This window comes from Sapajus apella, unplaced genomic scaffold, assembly GCF_009761245.1.
Source record: "Sapajus apella isolate SASKATOON/1434 unplaced genomic scaffold, GSC_monkey_1.0 scaffold151, whole genome shotgun sequence".
Taxonomy (NCBI): Eukaryota; Metazoa; Chordata; class Mammalia; order Primates; family Cebidae; genus Sapajus; species Sapajus apella.
The window spans coordinates 2,456,735-2,463,147 of record NW_022437091.1 but is presented as its reverse complement, the minus strand read 5'-3'; the positions used below and the strand labels follow the sequence as shown (position 1 = coordinate 2,463,147).

Below are 6,413 nucleotides of genomic sequence, written 5' to 3'. Positions count from 1 at the left end.
TTTTTTTTTTTTTTTTTTTGGAGACGGAGTTTCACTCTTGTTACCCAGGCTGGAGTGCAATGGTGAGATCTCGGCTCACCGCAACCTCCGCCTCCTGGGTTCAGGCAATTCTCCTGCCTCAGCCTCATGAGTAGCTGGGATTACAGGCACGCGCCACCATGCCCAGCTAATTTTTTGTACTTTTAGTAGAGACGGGGTTTCACCATGTTGACCAGGATGGTCTCGATCTCTTGACCTCGTGATCCACCCGCCTCGGCCTCCCAAAGTGCTGGGATTACAAGCGTGAGCCACCACGCCCGGCGATACTTTTTTTTTTTAATCGGGTTTTCATTTTTTCCAAAAATTGCACCAAGGTAAAGCAAAGCTCTAGCTGATGCGAGTGTGTGGTTTAGGCATTAGCAGTACTGCCCTCACTATGCCCTCATTGGACAGGAGCTCAACCCCAAGAAAAGGATGGTTCAAAGATACTTTTTAAATGTACAAAGTAAAGCTGAAAAGGCAAAGGAATAAACCTAAAGAGGCTCCCACTTGACATGCTTTGACAATTAGATTACCAAAAGGAAAATAATATAGTTCGTTGCAACAAGGTGAATTTTTTTAAATCCATGTGTCAATAATGATATTCAAAAGGGAAGAAGTCACTATAAAGTGTGCCAAAAGGTAGTTAATATAATGAGTGAAGAAGAGTGAATATAACAGGCTATTTTTAGTTAGTTGTGATAAGTAGAACATAAATATAGTAGGTATTTTGTCTATTTGTAAGGTACATTTGTTTTTCTTTATCTGTGTAAATAGGGAGGTGTGAGTACAGGAAACTGTGAGTAATTCCAAGATCTGGCACTGTCCCAAGAATGAAAGATACTGATGGGACTATTTGGGCATACTTTGCAACTAAGAAAAAACACAGTTCAATGGTATGTTATAAGACAGTGAATTACTCAAATGTCCAAAAGACAACTGTTCACTGCTCAGGCTTGATTTTTCAGCTCCTGGAAAATGGATTCTCCATTAATTATAATGAGATATTAATTAGGCAAAATGATTAAGATAGGTTTGGCTGTAACAGTAAAACCCAAAATAACAATAGCTTAAACAAAATAGGAAATCGTTTCTGTCTTACATAGAAGAATCTGCAAATAAGAGTCCAGGGATGGATGGTAGCCTTATGATCAGTTGAAAGCCCAGTATCCTGTCTTGCTCTTCTACCATCCTTAGCTTGCCACCTCATGACCCAAGATGGCTCCCTGAGCTCCAGCCATTCAGTCAGCTTAATAGCCCCCAGGAAGGAGGAAGGAAGAAATAGCACATCTCTTTCCTTGAAAGAAGCTTTCTGAAAGGTGCACCCAATATTTCTGATTGTCTCATTGGGTAGAATTTAGGCACCTGGGCTCACCAAGCCAGGGAGAGAGGCTAGGAGCTATAGTGTTTACTCCAGGCAGCCATGTCCAGCTAGAAGTTGGGAATTATATAATAAAGAGGAGGGAGAGATTGGCTACTGGGGAAGACAACTAGAAGTTGTTTTTTTTGTTGTTGTTTTTTGAGACAGAGTCATGCTCTGTCGACCAGGCTGTAGTGCAGTGGTGTGAGGTTGGCTCACTGCAACCTCAGCCTCCAAGTTCAAGCGATTCTCATGCCTCAGCCTCCTGGGATTACAGTTGCGTGCTGCCACACCCAGATAATTTTTTGTATTTTTAGTAAAGACAGGGTTTTGCCATGTTGTCCAAGCTGGTCTCAAACTCCTGGCCTCAAGTGATCCACCCACCTCAGCCTGCCAAAATTCTGGGATTATAGGTGTGAGCTACCACATCCAGCCACAAATTACTACAAAGTTGGTGTCTTAAAATGACTATTGATTATCTTACAGTTTCTGTAGGTCAGAAGTCCAACAAAACATGACTGGATTATCTGCTCAGGGTTTCACAAGGTCAAAAGCAAAGTATAAGCAAGTCTGCCTTCCTTACTAGAGGGGAACAATCCATTTCCAAACTCATTTAGAATTCAGTTCCTTATGGTTGTAGGACTTAGGTCCTAACCTCTCCATTCTCAAGCCAACAATGGCAAGCTAAGTCCTTCTCAAACTTTGAATCTCTCAGGTCTAGCTTTCTACCACAACTCCCTGCCTTCATCGGAGAAAGTGTTCTGAGTTTAAGGACTCGTGTGATTAGATTGGGCCCACCCAGATAATTCAGGGATAATCTCCCTATTTTAAGGTCCACAACCTGAATTGCATATTCAAAGTTCATTTTGCGCCGGGCGCGGTGGCTCACGCCTGTAATCCCAGCACTTTGGGAGGCCGAGGCGGGTGGATCACGAGGTCAAGAGATCGAGACCATCCTGGTCAACATGGTGAAACCCCGTCTCTACTAAAAATACAAAAAATTAGCTGGGCATGGTGGCACGTGCCTGTAATCCCAGCTACTCATGAGGCTGAGGCAGGAGAATTGCCTGAACCCAGGAGGTGGAGGTTGCGGTGAGCCGAGATGTTCCATTTCCCTCCAGCCTGGGTAACAAGAGTGAAACTCCGTCTCCAAAAAAAAAAAAAAAAAAAGTTCATTTTGCCATGTAACATAACATATTCACAGGTTCCAGGGATTAAGGCATGGACCTCTTCCGGACATCTGCATATCATAGTCACTAAACTTAAAGATGGCATCATGTAGAGAAAAGGCATCCAGCTACAATACCACTGCATGGAAAACATATGGGCTTGAAAATTTCCCATGATATATGCAAGATGAATACCAGCTCAGATTTTAATCATTTTAGAAGCTGAATCAATTCCCAGATCTCAACCAGAAATTCACTGATTAATAATCTGAAACTTGATCTACACTGAGATATATTTTTATTTTAGATATCTAAATTCAAAAATTGGCCTGAGCTGAGACAGTACCTATCTCTCAGATCTACAGGCCCATTTTTATAATAGATTTAAGTGTAGGTGTCATAAACTTCAGAATCCTTATAATGGTATGTGTGCTTTACCAAAATGAAGCTTTTAGAGAAACTGACTTATTAGTGACTCAATTGAAATATTTAGGAGGATTTGATTGCTTTTAATCAATGTTTAAATAATTTGACTTATTAAATGTATAGATTTTGATTTGCTGATTATAGAAATCGTGTTTAAATGTTTAGACAATTTTTGCTTCAGTAGGTTTGTGAATAGATTAAACAATAAGTAAAGCACAGGTGGTGGTGAGTGTTCCTCTCCAGGTACCAAAAGCTCCTCAGACTTTAAGAATCCCAAGAACAGACTCCAACTGTTCACCTTCCCTATGCCCACACCCTGGCAGCTGATTACTACAGAGAAGTTCCACTGACGCAGGATTCAATGTGGATCTAAATCCTTGGCCTCCAGCCATATCTGGTCCTCAATCCTATAATCCTCAATCCTCTAACTCTTTACTGGTTTCCTTTGCCAGCTGCCACTCATCTTCCCCAGAATCCACTGCTGCCTTCTGTTCATTCCTTAAATCTTTTGCCCCACCAGTTCTGTCCCCATGGCCCATAGTCAGCAGCAGACAGCCTTACCTTCAACCTCAGAGAACACAGAAACTCCAGGCAGGACCCTGTCCACCACCACACTTGCAAACTCACCTTCCTCCCCATCTCTGCCTCCTCCTCTCTGCCTCGGTGGGGGTCGAGTCTCTCTGCCTGTCAAAGCTGCTATCTTCATCCACCAGTCTTGGATCCAATTTCCTCCAGACATCTTCTCATCTGTCACTCTCCTTTCTACTCACTCCTTCCCTTCAGCAGCTCTTGAAGTTTAAGCGCTCACGTCTCTTAAATCTAAAAGAGAAGATAGGCATGGAAGTAGTTGTAGATATAGGTGTAGTTATCCTCAGCCCTATCTATGCCTGCAGCTAGTTAATGTCAGCTCATCTCCTCTTTAAAGCAAAGTATCGTAGTACAAATGTCTACACTCTCCAGTTGCACACCTCTTAATCAGTGGTGAACTATGGCCTCGGTTGCCCCACCTGAACTGCCCTCAGCCATGGCTCAGAACTTCCGTGTTACTGAAGCTGGTGAACACTTCCTAGTCCTCCTGCCACTCGACTCTCCCTAACATTTGACCGTGCTGAACATGCTGTCCTTCCAGAAGCACTCTCTGCCCTGACTTCCCCAACTATGTGCTCCCTGGCTTTTCCTCCACCTCTCTGCCTGTGCCCTATATCTCTTAAGTGTTAGTTTTCATCAGGGTTCTGCCCTAGCCTTCTTTGGTCATAACACACTCAAAAAGGCACAAATGACCATGCACATGCTGTCAATGTTATCTCTATCCAGGATCCCCCTTTCTAAAACTCAGACTCATACATTGAATATTCCACTTTCAAGTCTACATGTTAAAACCTGAAGTTACAGTCTTTCCTTCCTAAATCTGTTCTCCCGCCCTTGTTCTCTGTGTCTGTAAATGGAACTCCCCTTTGCCCAAACCAAAAACGGCCATTATTCTTAATTTTTCTCTCTCCCAGAACCCTCATATCTAGTCATTCACATCCATCAGTTCTATTCGTTTCTTTCCATCCACCCTGGCTCAAACTAACAATCTTTTAGCTAGATTTCTATGAAAGCCTCCTAACTGGTTCTGTGGTCTCCAGTTTTTCCCTTCAATTCTCCAGATTGTGATTGCCTTAGTGACCTGTGTAAATAAACTTCACTGCCTAAGGCCCTTTGGGAGCTCCAGGTGGGCCTCAGAACGAAATCCATATTTCTTTTTTTTTTTTTTTTTTTTAAATAGAGTCTCACCCTGTCACCCAAGCTGGAGTGCAATGGCACGATCTTGGCTCACTGCAACCTCCGCCTCCCGGGTTCAAGTGATTCTCCTGCCTCAGCCTCCCGAATAGCTGGGATTACAGGCGTACTACCACGTCCGGCTAATTTTTTGTATCTTTAGTAGAGACAGAGTTTCACCATGTTGTCCAGGCTGGTCTTGAACTCCCTGACCTTGTAATCTGCCCACCTTGGCCTACCAAAGTGCTGGGATTACAGGCATGAGCCACCTCGGCCAGTGAAATCCGTATTTCTTAACATGGTTTTCGAGATCTTTCACAATTCAGCTCCTGGAATCTCCACTACTTCATTTTTCACCATCTACAAGAATGTGCAAGCTTCAGAAATAGCACCACTTATTAGCTGAGGGAAAACGGCACTCTTTGGAAAAAGAGAGTACAGCATTTCAGTCAAAACTTATCAGGACAAAGAGAATAGTTCTTGGACCCCACGGAGGTAAATCCCTTTTAGTTTGTGAATCATCTTACTGAGGATGGAGTATCTTAATGGAGACATCTTAGCAGACACTATGTAGTACATTAATAACAGGTGGAAAGACCATAGATTAAGGCAGGGGAGACTAATTCTAACAACAAACAAATGAGTGTACTTCTGTCAGAAGCAGTAGTATAGTGATTAAGATGGTGAGCACCAAGGCCAGGCACAGTGGCTCATACCTGTAATCCCAGCACTTTGGGAGGCTGAGGCGGGTGGATCACCTGAGGTCAGGAGTTCGAGACCAGCCTAGCCAACATGGTGAAACCCATCTCTATTAAAACTACAAAAATTAGCCAGTCATGGTGGCATGCGCCTGCATTCCCAGCTACTCAGGAGGCTGAGGCATGAGAATTGCTCAAACCCAGGAGGCGGAAGTTGCAGTGAGCCGAGATCGCATCATGGCACTCCAGCCTGGGAGATGAGAGCAAATCTCTGTCATAAAAAAAAAAAAGTTGGTGAGCACAGGAGTCAGTGCTCAAATCCAGCCTCTCAGTGGCTGGCTGCACATGACTTTCAGTGAGTTACTTGACCTCTCCATGCCTCATTTTCTTCATCTATAAAATGGAGATATTAATTTTATATACCCCACGGGGTTGGAAAGCACTTAGAACAGTACCCAACACAGAGCAAGTACTCGGTATATGTAAGTTACTGTTACCAGATGAATTAGTAAACAAGGTAAAACTTGGGCATGTCTCAGGGATTCTTGGACAATCTTTCAAAAGCAGGTAGGATTTTTGATTTATTGTAGCTGTTTACCTGTTACAAAGCTTCTGTCTTCCAGGTGTGTTCCTTTTTATTCATGAACACGTGGACTTAGTAAATAGTTGCTAGGAAAGCGTGGTATAGCAAGGCTTAGGTGGTCCCAACCTCGCCAGATATTTATGTAAGTTTTAACAAGGGTGCAGGATAGGGATATTCCTTATTTTTATTGTTTGCCTATGTCATGGGATTGTCTGGATACTGGGAACTTTATATTTCTCTGTTAGAAACTTGGGGAAGCCCTCCTGCCAGGGCCTCAATGAGAAGGAAAAACTGTGATGGTGTAAACCAGAAAGGCAGTGACTGGTTGCCTGGAATGTCTATGGTGCTTGACTGTGGACAAAACTCTTTAATTCATCCCTCCAAAAACAAAGGAATCT

The 6,413-nt window shown here is 43.2% G+C and overlaps 1 non-coding gene across 1 annotated transcript; it reads right to left on the bottom strand.

The window, feature by feature from the left end:
• Positions 1–332: 332 nt before the first annotated feature.
• Positions 333–458, bottom strand: LOC116541492. The gene has a single exon (XR_004264835.1). It is a non-coding gene; the product is annotated as a U4atac minor spliceosomal RNA (small nuclear RNA).
• Between the last annotated feature and the right edge of the window lie 5,955 nt (positions 459–6,413).